The sequence below is a fragment of the Typopeltis vanoorti genome, chromosome 18 (genome assembly GCF_054136105.1).
Source record: "Typopeltis vanoorti isolate ZY-2024b chromosome 18, IOZ_Tvanoo_1.0, whole genome shotgun sequence".
In the NCBI taxonomy this organism is placed as follows: domain Eukaryota; kingdom Metazoa; phylum Arthropoda; class Arachnida; order Uropygi; family Thelyphonidae; genus Typopeltis; species Typopeltis vanoorti.
In genome coordinates this window covers 74,778,866-74,796,365 of record NC_143566.1, presented here as the reverse complement: position 1 = coordinate 74,796,365, position 17,500 = coordinate 74,778,866, and the positions used below count along the sequence as shown (strand labels likewise).

At 36.2% G+C, this 17,500-nt stretch overlaps 1 protein-coding gene across 1 annotated transcript in view; it reads right to left on the bottom strand.

The window, feature by feature from the left end:
- Positions 1–17,500, bottom strand: part of LOC150096810 (CD109 antigen-like) — a 325,733-nt gene that overhangs the window by 112,125 nt on the left and 196,108 nt on the right. The gene's annotated exons all lie outside the window — the stretch shown is intronic.

Here is a 17,500-nt window from a genome sequence, read left to right as displayed (position 1 = left end):
AGACATACCACAACCACTGCCCCTGCCCCTTGCCTCTGGATCCCCTCCACCACTTCTTCATCCCCACAGAATCCAAAGGTATCCAGAAAAGCAGATAAGATTACATGGTTGTTCAAGAACCTTTAAAAAGAACCTTTTTAAAGTCTGTGAGCAGTAGTCCAGGTGTGGCCTTATTAAAGCCCTATACAGGTTTCAAAAATGTTCTTCAACAATCATGTAATCTGATCTGCTTCCTGAATATCTTCACAATATAACTTTAAACTTTAGCTCCCTGTCCACATTTTAAGAGTGAAGTTAAAAGTACTGGAGAAGTCAGTTAAAGGAAAAATCCAGAAATTGGATACTATATGGGGACAGCATAGTTTTGTGAAGGACAGTTAATGCTAGGGGTGTATATTTAGGGTGTGCTAGTGCACATCTACAGAATAGTAATATCATCGATATTATCCTCCTAGATGAGTGTTTGACTTCATGGGGTCTTGGGTAATAATAATAATAATATTTTTTTTTTTATTCCTGTTAAAGACTCCCCTAATTGTTTGCTAGCTTTGTGTGATTCCCAAAATTAAACATGATATACTAATGCTTCATGAAGAGGACACTGTTCAATGCACAAACATTGTATCACATTTGCATTAATAGCTTGGGTGTGCAGTCACAAATGCATATACCTTTGAGCCTTTTGAACAGACATACAGATGGTGCAGCAGGTCAAATTCTTAGTATTTCAGTGGTTTTAAACACCCAGAAGGTGAGGCAGGGTAAGCGCTGAGACAATAGCACCTAGAAATCAGTGGCTGCGATTGGGTATTGTGTCAACTAATTCAATGTTGACGATATATTCTGAATGTCCCATTTCTGCCAGAGCTTTTTTGTGGAATGTACAATTATAGTCGAAGGAGGTTGGAACTCGTGTATAAATAAGTAAAATAAGTTATTTTAGCCTTTCTCTGATTCAGTCTGGAAAAATAATAATTTCCCAAGTGATTACTTTTTCAGATATCTGTGTGTATTATATGGATGTATTTAAAAATCGTATCAGAATACAAATTATCCATGTCTCACTCTAGTAATTGTCAATGATAATCTAATTTCACCAAGAAGCATAAATCCTTTGTGCTTCCCTTAAACAGTGTGCATGAAGCACAGTTATTGTTTATTTGACCTTAATGCTTTAAATATTTAAAATTATATTAATTGATAAATTCACCATCATCAAATTCCTGACATTTACCTTCAAGGGGTGTATAGGATATGATAGTACTACATGAAAAACATATCATTACTAACTTCCTAACTACAATTTTCTGTCAAATCAATCTGTTACCTGTCAAAGCTACAACATTGTCAGAGCTTATATTTATATCCCTATTTTTTTAACACACTTTTTACCATATCAATCCACTTATATCTTGGTCTTCCTCTGGGTCTTTTTCCTGCCAACCTGGCAGAGAACACTTGTTTGGCTAATCTTTCCTCGCCCATTCTGTTTAAGTGACCATACCACCTGAGATTAGCTCTGTTAATGCATTCCTGGATGCTGACAATGTCAAGTTCTTTCCTAATAGCCTCGTTTTTAATATGATATTGCCATTGATGCCATCTGTTCATGCCCCTAATCTTTCTCAGGACTCTCATATCTGCAGTCTCTAGTCTTTGGTCAAGTGTTTTACTTCTGACCCAGCTCTCAGATCCATAAGTTAAAATTGGTTTGAACACTGTCTTGTATATAGCTAATTTAGTGTTTTGACTAATTTCTCTCTTATTGTATATACATTTATTCAGTTGATTTCCTACCATACCAGCTTTGTTGATTCTGTTGTCTATTTCATATTTAATTTACCATCTTCTCTAAAAATCATGCCTAAGTAGCTGAAATGTTTTACTTGTTCTATAAATTCTCCATTCACAATACAGTTGATATTTTCAATGTTTCTGCCTATTTATTGCTGACTTTGTCTTTTTATTGCTGACCTTCATACTATATTTATCACAACAGTTATTCAATTTAATCAGGGAATCTTGCAGACTTGTAGTGGATTTATTTAGAAGTATAACATCATCTGCATAAAGCAAGGAGCTGACATTAACATCTCCAATTTTGATATCAGGTTTAATACCACTTTCCTTCATAATGTAATCCATATAGATAATGTACATCCTTGTCTGACACCAGATTTAACATTAAACCATCTCCCTGTACTTCTTTCAATTCTAATTGAAATCCTAACTTGAGACTTACAACTCAAATAAAGACTAAGTATTGCTTGATATAATGATCCACTTACACCATACAACTGTAGCATTTTGAATAGCTTCTCTCGTCATATGCTTTTTCCAGATCTACAAAACTTAAATACAGATCTTTGTTATATTCCCATGATTTTTCAACTATTTGTCGTAAAGTGAATATCTGATCCTGACAGCCTCTATTTGGCCTGAATCCAGCTTGTTCCTCATCAAGATTCTCTTCCACAATCCTTCTCAAGTATACTGGCATAAATCTTACCAATCTGAACTATGCAGTGTAGCTACCGCAAAACTTTTATACCTCCACACTTGAGCATTTCTGGTCTAATATCATCTACTCCAGCTGCCTTTCCACATTTCAGACTTTTGATGGCTTATTCTACTTCAAGTATGGATAGGTATTCCTGACAGTATGCCTGTTGAGTGTTTTTTTACCACTGTGCTATCACTGCTTGTTTCATTTAGCAATTTTTCGAAGTACTTACTCCATACTTCAAGGATATCTTTTTTCTCCTGTTTTCATGTCACCTTTATCATCTCTATTTCCTTTTACAGCACTCTTTCCTCCATTTCTGAGCTTCTTCAACAACCTCCAGAATATTTTGCCACCTTCTTGATATTTATTTTCTATATTCTTACCAAAGTCTTCCCATGACTTTTGTTTAGCTAGTTTTACACAGTGTTTAGCTTTCTTACATTTGTCTCTATTCTATAAGAGCACAAGCTGACTTATTTGCCAGGAACTTTTGATACGCTTTCTTCTTTTCCTTCACTGCCTCTTTAACTTCCTGTGTCCACCAGGGAGTTCTGTTTTTTCTATCCTTGCAGACAACCTCACCACATGCTTTTCTGGCATAATCAATCAATGTTTCTTTCAGAGCTTGCCACTGAATCTCCAAGGGCTGATTCCTGTTCTCAAACTCTTTCATTTTTTCTTGAATAAGGTTTGTATATTTTAGTCTACAGTTCACATCTGAGAGCTGCTCAACTTTTATTCATTTTAAAACTTTCTTACATGTTATTCTTTTCAATATGAAATTCAATTTTATACTGCTTAAGACTAAATGGTGATCGCTTCCGATTTCAAATCCTTTGCATAGTCTAGTCCTGCACCAGAGAGAAAACATCACTATCAACAAATAATATAGTCAATGAGACTTTTCTTATTCCTTGCCTCTTCTCTCCATGTGAATTTGTGCACATTTTTATGTTGGAACATGGTGTTAGTAATAACCAGTCCATGTCCTGAGCAGAAATCAAACAGGTATTTGCCATTATTATTAGCTTTGCTCTTTTCTCCAAATTTTCTCAAAATATTTTTATATGTCTGACAATCATTTCCTACTCTGCTATTTAGATCCCCAACAAGGACCAACTTTTCATTTTTCATTGTGTCAGTTGCTTTTTCTAAAGCCTCAAAAAATTCCTCCACTTCTACCTTAGGAGAACCTTCTGTAGGACTATAGGCACAAATAAGTCTCATTGTCCAGTTCCCCATTCTGATATTTGCCCACATCACTCTACTTGAAATTGCCTGCCTGCCATTCAAGAAGATTAGCCTTGTATTTAGTGTTAAATACTATAGCTACTCCTTCTTTTCCTTGATTGTCATTGCCTGAATGTAACATTTTGTATTTATTGCTCAGAAAGAGCTCACCAGTTTTGGTCTTTTTTGTTTCAGTTACTCCTATTATGTCGATCTGGTACTTATCTAATTCCTCAGCTAGCTCCATTTCTTTGCCATTCAGGCTTCTTATGTTGATAGTACTGACCTTCAATTCTGGTGATATTGAGTTGGGGTGTATTTTAGGATTTGTTCCAGTAGCTGACTTTTCGCTGTTCGCCCTGGTTACCTGGCGAAAACAACGGGGGGGGGGCTTGTTTAACCGGGCGACGCCCCAGCCGGCAATTCTATCATGTTGTACCATCATTTAATATTGTGGTTTAAGCCAATAAGAATACAATTTGGTCGGCTAAATCCCAAATTGGCAGCTCATTCTCGTTTGTTCAGTATCCAGGTAGATACCTAACAGGGTGCACCACGAGAAGGTGAGGATTGGACATTAGGTCAGAAGCCCTGGTCGGTTCTCCACATTCCTTTAAAAGCTATGTGGAGGTCTCCTCTCAGTTATACAGCTTTGACCTTAAGCATCCCAGAGTTATCACCTCAAAGTTATCTTACAATTAATTGTGCTGGACCAATTAAGATGAGTGCTGATGCACTATGCACTCTTAAAACCTTCATCCATCAATAAAAATGCAATCATATGGTCAAATTCATATGAATTTTGTAGCATGGGATGCATAAACCACACAACAGCACCCAACCTAAATAGGCATGTGACACCACTATTATTCACTTTTTATAATACAAAGACAGCTGGATTGGATAAAAGTAATGACTACACAATGATTGATACTGCTGGACTTTGCAAAGGCTTTGGACAGGATACCATATGGAATTCTGATTAAAAAATTGCAGCACATGGGTATGGATATGAAGTGGAGTGAATAAGAGGGTGGTTGATGAGGAGTTACTAGACAGTAGTTTATTAAGTAGTAGAGTTTAGTAGAAGGCCCCTGACTAGTGGCATGCCACTAGTCAGGGGCCTATATTATTAATGTACTTTAATTTGTACATTAATAATATAGGAAATGATCTGAGAGGAAATATTTGGTTGTTTGCTGATGTTAAACTGAGTATAGCAACAAAGGTGATGTTAAAATTTTTATTATTACATGACACCAGATCCAGAAGTGATACCAAAATTCAAGTTATGCAGAAGTCACATTTCTATATATGAGTAGCCAAAAGGTGTCCTTATTACTAAAATACTCTGGATTAGAGATAGATGTTGGAAGTTTTTGTACTTGATTAAATTAAAGACGCCAAGAAATTATATTTCTGGTTTAATCCTCTATCCAAGTGTAAGCGAAGAAAGTTTGTGACTGAAGTAACTTCAGGACTGGGCAACTCATATATAGAAGCTAATGACTTTATATCACTTGCCTTAATATCCCAAAGTGTAAAGCACATATCCTTACGGACATGTATAATCAAAGCAATTATCTGGAATTCAACCTTTTTGACCAGGCTCTCTGATTAATACAGTATATTTACAGCAAAACTTTTATACTTCCATATTTGATCATTTCTGGTTGAATATCATCACCCCAGCAGCCTTTCCACATTTCAAGTTTTTTTTATATATATTTTTTATTTATTTATTTATTTTTTTTTTTTAACCTCGAATATTAATATGTACTCCTGACGGGAATTTTAGACTGTAACAATTTTAGAACGATAAGTCTTATAACTCACACAGCAAAAATTCTGGTGCAAATAATTTTAGAGAGAATTAGGAATAAAATAGAAAAAGAAATGAATGAGGAACAGTTTGGATTCAGAACCAACAGAGGAACTAGAGAGGCTATAACTTGTCTAAGAATTATTGGGGAGAAAACACTAAACCTGGTGGAAAGTTGTTTTTGGGATTTCTAGATTTTGAAAAGGTATTTGATACAGTGAAACATGAAAGGCTTTTTGACATTCTAGAAAATACTGATATTGACTCTTATGACTTGGAAACTTTAAAGAGATTATATTGGTCACAAATAGCGTCGGTATGTGTAAATAGAGAGGAAACAGGAGAATTCCCAGTGGAGAGAGAAGTCAGACAAGGATGCAAGTTATCACCATTATTGTGTAACTTTTATAGTGAACAAATGTTTAGAGAGGCACTTGAGGATGTAGAAGAAGGAATAAAAATAAATGGAAGAATCATTAATAAATTAAGATATGCGGATGATGTAGTAGTGATGGCAGAAAGTGAAAATGGGTTACAACAAATTATTCAAAGAATTGAAAACTCTTGTAAAGAGTATATGGACTAAGAATTAACACAAAAAAACCAAGATAATGATAATGGGTAGAAAAATAGGAGATAATGTAAAAATAAGATGTGGAGAAAAGATTTTAGAAAAAGTGGAAAGATTTCAATATTTAGGTAGCTGGATCTCAGAGAAAGGAACTTCAGAGTTGGACATTAGAAATAGAATAGGCAAAGCTAAATCGGCATTTATGGAAATGAAGAGAATTTTAATAAACAAGAACACTAAAATAGGCGTTAGAATAGTTAAAGCAACAGTTTGGAGTATTGCAAGTTATGGAAATGAGTCATGGACACTAAGAAAGAGAGATATGGAAAGAATTAATGCATTGGAAATGTGGTGTTATAGAAAGATGGAAAAGATTAGCTATACAGAAAGAAAATCAAATCAAGAAGTTTTAAGACAAGTTGGGATGGAAAGAGACCTAAAGAATATTATGCAAAGAAAGACTAGATTTGCAGGACATCTTCTGAGAGGTTCTTCGGGACACCTGACAAGAACTATATTACAAGGGAAAGTTGAGGGGAAGAGAAGACGTGGAAGACCAACTAGACAGTAGATTAATGACATCTTGGAATGGACTGATTTAAGAATGATGGAAGTGACAGACAGAGAGAAATGGAGAAGAGCTGCTCATCTGCTGCAACTCTCTTGCTAGAGGATGCTACCGGACGACGATGACTCCTGTCAAAAATTTTCTACTGCTAAAAGTCTTTCAAAGTAATTATTCCAGACATCTAGGATATCCTTATCTTTGGTTTTCATGTCACCTGTATCACTTCTTATTCCATTTACAGTACTCTTTCCTCAATTTCTAAGTTTTTTTTTCCGTAGCCTCCAGAACATTCTGCACTTTTTGATATTTATCTTCTATATCTTACCAAAGTCTTCCCATGTCTTTTGTTCATCTACTTTTACACATAGCTTACCTGTGTTACATTTTTCTCTGTATGTTCCTAGCAAATATCTGTCAGCTTATTTGCTAGGAACTTTTGGTATATTTTCTTCATTTCTAGGACTGCTTCTTTTAACTTCTTATGTCTACCATGGTGTTCTTATTTTTACCCCTTCAGACAACTTCACCACATGCCTCCCTAGCTGAATCAAAGTTTTCTTCAGTTTGCCACTAAGACTTCCAAGGTTTGGTTCTTGTTTTTGAACTGTTTCATTTTTTCTTGAATAATGTTTGTATAGCTGAGTTTAGAGTTTAGCTGTAAAAGCTGCTGCTCAACTTTAATTCTTCTTAAAAGTTTCTTACATATCGTACTTTTCAATGTGATATTCATTTTTATCATACTTAAAACTAAGTGATGATCATTTCATTTCAAATCCACTATATACTCTTGTATCCTGAACCAGCATGAAGATATCACTATCAATAATAACATCTTCTTATTCATAGTCAATGAAGCTTTTATTAATTTCTGTGTCTTCTGTTCACCTGAACTTGTGCACATCTCTATGTTGGAATATGATATTTGTAATACTAGTCCATATCCTGAGCAAAAATCTAGCAGCTACTTACCATTATTATTAGCCTTGTCCTTTTATCCAAATTTACCCAAACTTTCCATATGCCTAGTAGGATTCATTTCCTAATCTGCTGTTTAGCTCTCTAAGGACCACCTTTTTTCATTTTCTTCATGTCAGCTGCTTGTTCTAATGACCCAAAAATTCCTCCACTTCTTCTTCAATAGGAGAAACTTCTGTGGGATCATAGGCATTGTAAATTTCCAGATTCCAAAGTCTGCCCATATAACTCTACTTGAAACTGCTTTCCAATCTAGAAGTATATCTTCATGTTTGATACTGAATGCTATCACTACTCATTTCCCTTGATCATTATCGCCAAAATATAACATTCTACACCTATTATTTAGTAGGATCTCATGTGTTTTAGTCTTCTTTGTCTCAGTAACACCGATTATGTCCACATAGTACTTTTCCAGTTCTTCTGCAAGTTTGATTTACTTTCCATTGATACTCCTTATGTTGAGAGTTTCTATCACCAATTCTTCTGACATTAGAAGAATTGATAATAGAAATTGTCTACTAAGTATTGAGCTGGTGTTTCTTTCAGTAGCTGACTTTTTGTTATTAATAATTGTCATCTACATGATCATATTATGAAGAAATGCAGCATTACCACCAGACATGATATAATTAAATATCATTCAAAACATGGATACAAAGTGTATCTTCAAAATTGAAAGATCATTGAAATAACATAGATATAAATTATTAAATTACTTAAGGAATTCAACAACGTAAATACGAATATAAATTAAATTACACTTTAATAAATATTTCTGATATTTCGGCAACGTCACGTTGCCATTTTCAAAAGGAACTTACAAAAAAAGGCATGTGCACGTAGGCACTACAACACAGTAACTGAGAATGAAGATATGAAGCTATTATTCTCCTAACAGTCCTGATGGTGCCCTCTAGCGGGGCTAAGTAGGTGTTCTTGGCCGTTGGGCTGAAGGCTTTTATCCAAAACTTGCTACCAACACCATAATCAACCTTTCTTCAGTCGCTCTGAAGCCTGAAGCACTCAACGCGCTTTCACGTGGCCACAACTTCGCCATTACACCCAGAAAAATACCTAGTGAGGATATTATGATTCAGATCGAACGGGGAATCCGCCACCTTCCACATCAAATCGCCAACAGTGTAAGACTGGATGTAGCTTGTGTCCAATCCAAAGCAAGACCACCAAAAACCAACATATCCAACAAGGAATATAAAGCACTACAGGAAATGAGGAATAATAAAGAATTTGTTATTACCAAAGCGGATAAGGGAAATGCAACTGTAGTACTTAACCAAAAGGACTACACAGGTAAGCTGAATGCTCTTCTATTAGATCGGGCTACTTACCTCCCTATCTAATACAATCCCACCAACTCACAAATTAGAAAACTTCACAGGCTCCTTAAGAAAGTCACTTCTTGGCCTGTAGAAGTTACCAACAAATTAAAGCCATTTAACTCTATATCCCCCCATATTTACGGACTCCCAAAAATACATAAAGAAAATGTGCCATTACATCCCATAGTGGATGGCATTGATTCCCCCACATACAAATTAGCTAAACATTTGGCCAAAGAGCTCACACACTATACTGGCAACACACCATCACACATAAAAAACTCAGCCCACTTCAAAGCCAGCATAGAAAACCTTACACTCCAACATACTGACATAGTGGTCAGCTTTGATGTCTCCTCCTTATTCACAAATGTCCCACTCAAGGAAACTTTAGAGCTAATCCAAGCTAAATTTTATCCCCATATCTCAGCTCTATTTCAGTTCACAATGAACTCAGGCTATTTCATTTGGCTATTCTACAAACAAATAGAAGGGACAGCCATGGGTTCACCACTCTCCCCGCCCTTGGCCAATTTCTTTATGGAGACCTTTGAAGAAAAAGCCTTAGCCTCTGCCACACAAAAACCAACCATATGGCTTCGCTACGTTGATGATGTGTTCGCTATTTGGCCACATGGCTCTGAAACACTCCTCCCCTTCTTAACACACTTGAACAACCAACACTCCAGAATCAAGTTCACCCTGGAAAAGAGGAAAACAACAGCCTCCCTTTCCTAGACACACTAGTCACCTGCCAGCCTGATGGAACCTTGGTTTTCTCAGTTTATAGAAAACCCACCCATACAGGCAGATACGTTCACCAACAATCCCCCCCCCCCCCCCCCCCGACAACAATATGGAGTGGTGAAAACACTATACAACAGCTAAACTAATCTGTTCTAATGACATGGCCCTAAATACTGAACTAAATCACATCTTCAACACTTTCTCAGCCAATGGCTACCCCCCCCCCCCCAAAAAAAAATCCAAAACATATTAAAACCTACAAACCATAGCCCACCTCCACAACAAGGATTACTCTAAATCCATCACCATTCCCTACATTCGAGGCACCTCGGAAAAAATTACCAAAATTTTAAAAAAACATGACCTGACCTCCTGTTACAGGCCTTACAGAAAATTGGCATCCCTTATCCGCTCCACCAAAGACCAACCACTTCCCCTAGATCTATCTGGTGTATACCAGGTCCCTTGCAGTTGTCTTACTTTGGCCAAACAGGCAGGACAGTGAATATCAGAATTTCTGAACACAAGGACTACATCCGTTTTCACAAGTACAGCCATTCTGGTCTTGCAGACCATGCTTTGGATACACGCCACAGAATACGGTGGAAGAAAGTTACAGTAATACACCGTAGCAAATACAAATTCGAAAGACTATTTATGGAATCAGCCTCAGCCCTAAGAAACTCTCCAAACCTCAACAAATTTGGTTGTATGTGACTGCCCCAAATTTGGGAGGCTTACATCAGCAGACCTTCAGCCCAACGGCCAAGAACACCTACTTAGCCTGCTAGAGGGCACCATCAGGACTGTTAGGAGAATAATAGCTTCATCTCTTCATTCTTGGTTACTGTGTTGTAGTGCCTATGTGCACGTGCCTTCTTTTGTAAGTTCCTTTTGAAAATGGCAACGTGACATTGCAGAAATATCAGAAATATTTATTAAAGTGTAATTTAATTTATATTCGTATCTATGTCGTTCAATTCCTTAAGTGATTTAATAATGCATAACCAACATATAAGCCTGTCTATGAGAATCAACATAGATATAAAGCATCAAATGGTTGATATATTTCATCCACAGTGGACAGGTGGGTGGTTATAATTCATATTGAAATCACAGGTATTAATGTCAGCTCTTTATGCAGATGTTGTTATATACCATAAGAAATCCAGGATGTCTTATGGACTCAAACTAAAAATGACTGCTGTAACAAATTTCGTATGAAAATCAGCGATAAGTTCTCACTCATTCACTCACATACAAAAAACTATGAAAATAGGCAAACACAAGGAAACAAGGAGACCATTAACAGCATTCTCAATATAAAATGCTGTATAACAAGTAAAATATGTCAGATATTTAGAAAGCATTTTTAACAAAGATGGAAAAATAAATATGGAAATAGACAACAGAATAAGCAAAGATAGCATGGAGGGGTGTCAACTGAATAAATTTATACAGAATAAGAGAGAAATCAGTCAACTGTCTTATACTATTTTATAATAGAGTTCAAATCAATTTTAACTTATGCATTTAAGAACTAGATTAAATATAAAACAGTTGATGAAAGGTCTCAGAGAAATTAAGAGAGTAAATAGATGGCACTAGTTGCAGAATCATATTAAAAACAGAGGCATCAGAAAGAAACTTGACAGTAGCAGCATTTGAAAATATGAGAACGTAGCTAATCAAAGGTGTTATGGTCACTTGGAACAGATTTCAAGACAAAAGGTTAAAAAACAGACATTTGATGCCAAGATGGCAGAGAAAAAAAGATACAGAGGAAGACCACAGCATATAGGTGAAATGATACAATTACAGCACCTCAGAGATGTTATCAAAGTTTTTATAATTATGGCAGAAACAGTTATGACAATGAGGCTGGTCTGTTATGGCTATACTAATTGTGTGTTCTCTGACTAGTCTGTCTATTTTGTGGAATGAAAAACTTGAGATTCTGGAAAACACACACACACACACATATATATATGTTATGGTTATAGTGATAAATCTGGTAATTATTAATAATTACCGGTTAAAGTGAATAATTGATAGAGGAGCCTGGTAAATGTAATAAAAACATGTTGATAGGTTTTTTTGTATATACAGGGTGTTCGGGATAAATTTGACAGTTTCGTAAGGAAAAAGAAAATCTTCTTTGTATCTATTAAATTTAATGAATTGACAAAAAAACATTACAGGCAGAGTTAATTACAATACTATCAACAAGATTTACTCAAAATAACCACCATTAGCATCGATCACAGCTTCAATTCTGCTTCGGAACCTCGAACAAGCTGATGCTACAGTCTCCCTGGGAAGGGCCGCAAAAACTGTTTTAATTTTATCCATTAACTGGGCTTTTGTATTACTGGAAGTGCGATTGGTGTCTTTTTCAACTGCGCCCCATACAAAATAATCCATGGGGTTAAGGTCTGGGGAGTTTGGAAGCCAAACATTTGGACTGGTGAAGTCGTAGAAATTTTCAGACAACCATTTTTGACTTTTCCCAGAGGTGTGGCAAGGGGCCGAATCCTGCTGCCATACATACGGCCTACCATTGGCTACCCTTGTTATCCAGGGCTTGACTACAGTTAGCAACTCCACGAACAAAGCCCGAATTCCAATGCTAGGGTTCTTCAACACCTGTTCCTGCAGATTTGCGAGGAATTCTGCTGTACGAACGCAATCAGATCGTCTGCTAGGGATCTTTCTTCTTGCTACATCCTCGTAGTCACCATTGCAAGTCTCTAGTTCATGCCTGATTGTTTTTACTGTATTCAGTGAGCATTGGGCAGCAATCGTAATATCCTTATTTTGATGGCGGGCACGAATCATCATGATACAAGTTATTCTCTTCCATGATTCAGGTGGGTTCCAGCTATCCATCCTTTCTGACATCTTGTATATGAATGAAGAAGGGTCCAAACTTTTAAATGAAGAGAAGTGTGTGTTAATACATGTAACTTACGGAAAAATATAATTAATTATAAATATGTCAAATTTATCCCGAACACCCTGTAGGTTTTGATTCTCAATAGAAATTATAATTTTTTATAATTAGGTTAGGTTACTTTATAATGAAAAAATAGTTAAGTACTTCTTTTGCACTCAATGAAATCAGAAATCATTATAGACTAACCTAACCTAAACTAACCTGGATGTCGCATGTCGAACCAGTGCAGTCGTAGTTTGTCGTGGGCAGATTAATGGGGATGAAAGATAAATGTTGTTGTGAGCCGAGCTTAATGATTGCATGCAGATAAATGGGGATAACAAATAAAAGTTGTTGTGGGCAGATGAATGGGGATTATAGATAAATCAGAGAGGAACTGCTCAGTGTTTTTCTCCATTGATGAGGAAAGAGGTACAGCCAAGACGTTTATCTGTTATCCCCATTCATCTGCCTACAACAACTTTTATTTGTTATCCCCATTTATCTGCACGCAATCATTAAGCTCGGCCCACAACAACATTAATCTGCCCACAACAAACTACGACTACACTGGTTCGACATGTGACATTCAGGTTAGTTTAGTTTAGGTTAGGTTAGGTTACTTTATAATGATTTCTGATTTCATTGAGTGCAAAAGAAGTACTTTCCTTACTTTTTTCATTATAAACTAACCTAACCAATAAACATTAGGTTAGTTTATTGTTATATTATTATTATTCCTGACACCTCCAAGGAGTCCGAAGACTCATCGCAGGAGGACACCTACAACTGTCTCAACCACTACACTGAACCTCTACTACGAATCATCTCCATCAACGGCATCTACTGCCCACCTCCACCACCACCACAACTGGTATTCTATGTCTGTAAATTGCGTGTGTTCTGAAGGGCTGATTTGTCTGTATGCGGGATGAAAAACCCGCATACAGTGATTTATAATGATTTCCAACCGATAAAGGTTAGGTTAGTTTATAATGATTTCCAACTGATAAAGGTTAGGTCAGGTTAGTTTACGTTACGTTAGTTTATAATGATTCCTGATTTCACTGAGTGCAAAAGAAGTACTTTCCTTACTTTTTTCATTATAAACTAACCTAAGCTGTTATAATTTCTATTGAGAATGAAAACCTATATATAAAAACCTATAAACATGTTTTTATTATGTTTACCAGACTCCTCTAGGAATTATTCACTGTAACTGGTTAAAGTGATTAATTCTTGTAAATTATTCACTTTAACCAGTAATTATTAATAATAACCAGATTTATCACTTTAACCGTAACATATATACATATATATTTTTTTAATTTTTAAATTAATTTTTTTAATAAAAAAAAAAAAATTTGTGGAGGAAACCTTCCAACCTCCATGAGACTAATTCAGTTGAAAAGTCTTTAAAAAAGCTTATTGCATCCTAGACAGGATTCAAAACCAAATGCATAATTGCTCATAGAGATCCAAAACAAATTTACCACATTACAAGAAGAATCATTGAAAATTGGTTTGAAAATAAAAAAGAAATGAGAATCAATGTAAACAACAAGGCACCAAGTACAATTGGAAATGGAAAAAGCGAACTGTTTCACATTTTACATATCTTGGCAATGTTTTATCTGCAGATGGAGGAGCAACTAGAGATGTTGGCATAAGGATTCAAAAGGTAAGAAGTGCATATGCAAAACTTAGTGGAGTATGTGAAATAAAAAATATTCTCACAAATACAAAATTAAAAATATTTAATGCATGTATTAAATCAGTTCTTTTACATGGATGTGAAACTGCAGACATTCATAAACCGATGTCTGCAGAGCATACTTCTTCAAATTTGGTGGCCACAAATTATTACTAATGAAGACTCTGGAAAAGAACTTTCACAAAAAGTCAACCTTGAAATCAGAAAATGAAATTTAGATGGACTGACAGAGACTTAGGCGAGAGATCATCAAGAAGTCTGTCATGCAGCTCTGGAATGGAATCCACAAGAAAAGAAAAAGTCTGGCCATCCTAAAAATAAATGGAGGAGATAGACTTTAATGGAATGCAAGAAGATTTTTGCTGAACTAAGACGAATAGCAAGGATAAGGAACCAATGGAAAGTATTTACCGACTCCAAATGTTTCTGATGATATATGGGAAAGAAGAAGAAAAATATCTCAACACAGTCTAATTATAACTGAAGTCCTAATAAGAGTTGGTAAAGAATATATAAAAAAAAATGAACACATGTTGTTAAGGAAACACTATTCCCCATAGTAGATGATAAATGTAGTCTATCATATTTGTTCAGATTAAGATTTTTTTCCAGCATATGATCTGCAGCTTGGACTATTTTGATCCAGTGCTATTGTATTTCTTATATTATATTCCCAAGATAAACAGCCATATATATATATATATATATATATACATATATATATATATATATATATATATATATCAGACCGGCTAAAGTAAGATAAACTGCAGGTGTAAGGGATTTAAGGAATGCCATGGAGTGTCTAATATACATGGAGAGTCTGATATATATCAGACTGGCTAAAGTAAGATAAACTGCAGGTGTAAGGGATTTGACGAATACCATGGAGTGTCTATTAGATGAAGCTTATCCTTTGCAGAATCCAAAAATGAAGAAAGTTTATGGACAAGACAGAATGCAACCTGAAGGTTGAGGTGAATAAAAGAAGAATAGTTTTATGTATCTATATTTAATGTTTAAAGGAGAAGAACAAGCTGGATTCAGGCCAAATAGAGGCTGTCAGGATCAAATCTTCACTTTATGACAAATAGTTGAGAAATAATGGAAATATAACAAAGATCTCTATTTAAGTTTTGTAGATCTGGATAAAGCATATCACAAGGTGCTAAGAGAGAAGCTATTCAATATGCTACAGTTGATAAGTGAAAGGTGATAAATTTTTTATGAGAGAGGACTTGAAAGTATTGTTAAAGGTAGCGAAAGAAAAGAGTGACAGAGTTAGAATGGTGAGTCTGTTACCGCGGTATGACAGAGAGGAGTTTAGAAGGAGGGCCATAATTGCAAATGATATTATGCGCAGGTTATGCGGACGGTGTGGTGTGGAATTTGTGGACGTGTGGAATGAGTTTGATGGGCGAAAGGACTTATACAAGATGGATGGACTGCATTTGAATGGACTTGGTGTGCGGAGACTGGAAAAAGTGTTGCTGAATGAAGTGAAAATGGATGTGCAGAACCAGGGAAACTAGAACTACCAAGGAGGGGGGGAAGTGGATATCCAGACATCAGTGAGACAGTTGAGTGTAAAAATGTATATAATGTACCTGAGCCAGCAATAAGAACAAAAAATGGGAATGGGATATTTAGAATAACGCATCAAGATAGGGGTGGGACAAAGGGAACACTGCAATTCATGTATACTAATGCCAGGAGTATTAGGAACAAGAAGGAAGAATTTTTGGCTTTGATTGGCTCTTCCTGGCCACAGGTTATTGGCATTAGTGAAACATGGCTGACGGAAGATGATATAGTTAGTGGGATAGAATGTGTAGGTTATAGTATGTTTAGGAGGGACAGAGAGAATAAAATTAGGGGAGGGGTGTTATTGATGATAGCTGATGAACTGCAGCCAAGGAGAATTGAAGTATTGCAGGATAGTGAAAGGAGCTCATTTGAGGCTATTTGGTGTGAGATTGATACTGGCAGAATAAAATATACAGTTGGGTGCTGCTATAGACCAGGTGATGGAATAGATGCTGGAGATGGTATGCATAAACAAATTGATGAAATGAGTGGAAGGAGGGTAATTATTATGGGGGATTTCAACTATGGTAACATTGATTGGAAGGAGGAGAGGACACATGTGAGGAAGGAAATGGATTTTATTCAATTATTAAGGGATAACTATCTGAAACAGCATGTAATTGAAAATACTAGGGGTGTGAGAGTGTTTGACCTGGTAATAGTATCTGAGAATTTGACTGTAATGAATATGACCATGTTGCCACCTATTGGTGAGAGTGATCATAAGGTCTTGACCTGGGAGGTGGCTAAAGGTGTGAAATTTGTGATTAAGACAGGGTATATGTGGAATTACCGTGCTGGCAAGTATGACAAGCTTAGGAGATTGCTTGGATCAGTGCCATGGCATGTACAACTGCAAGGGCTGGACGTCGATAGAGCATGGGAAGTGATCAAAGAGCATTTACAAGAGGTTATGGCTGATTGTATACCTAAGGTCCGAATAGTGAAACAAGGAGGGGTTAAATGGATGAATAACACCATTAAGCTTGAGCTGCAAAAAAAGAAACAACTATGGAGGGAATTTAAAGAAAGGGGTGACCTGCAGGCACACGGACGGTATAAAGTACAGGCTAGAAGGGTAACGAGTGTGGTAAAAACAGCAAAAGCCGATTATGAAAGGAAACTAGCTATGCAAGCAAAAGAGAATCCCAAACAGTTCTTTCAATATGCTGCAAGCAAGAAAAAAACTGTACATGGCAAAATGATTTTAAGGAATGACGATGGTAAAGAGTTCACTGAACCAGTCGATATAGTGGAGTTACTGAGCGCGCACTTTGCAAAAGTATATCATCCAGGTGGTGACGTTGAAAAAATGAAGGAACCATTAGTTTATATGGGAATTGTGATGAATGAAGTGGAGGTGAATAGTCTATTACAGAACCTTAATGTGAATACATCTGTGGGATTGGATGGTATACCGGCACGGGTCTTGCGTGAAGCGGCTAAGGAATTATCAGTGCCCTTGACCATGTTGTTTAATCTGAGTCTCAGGTCTGGCTTAG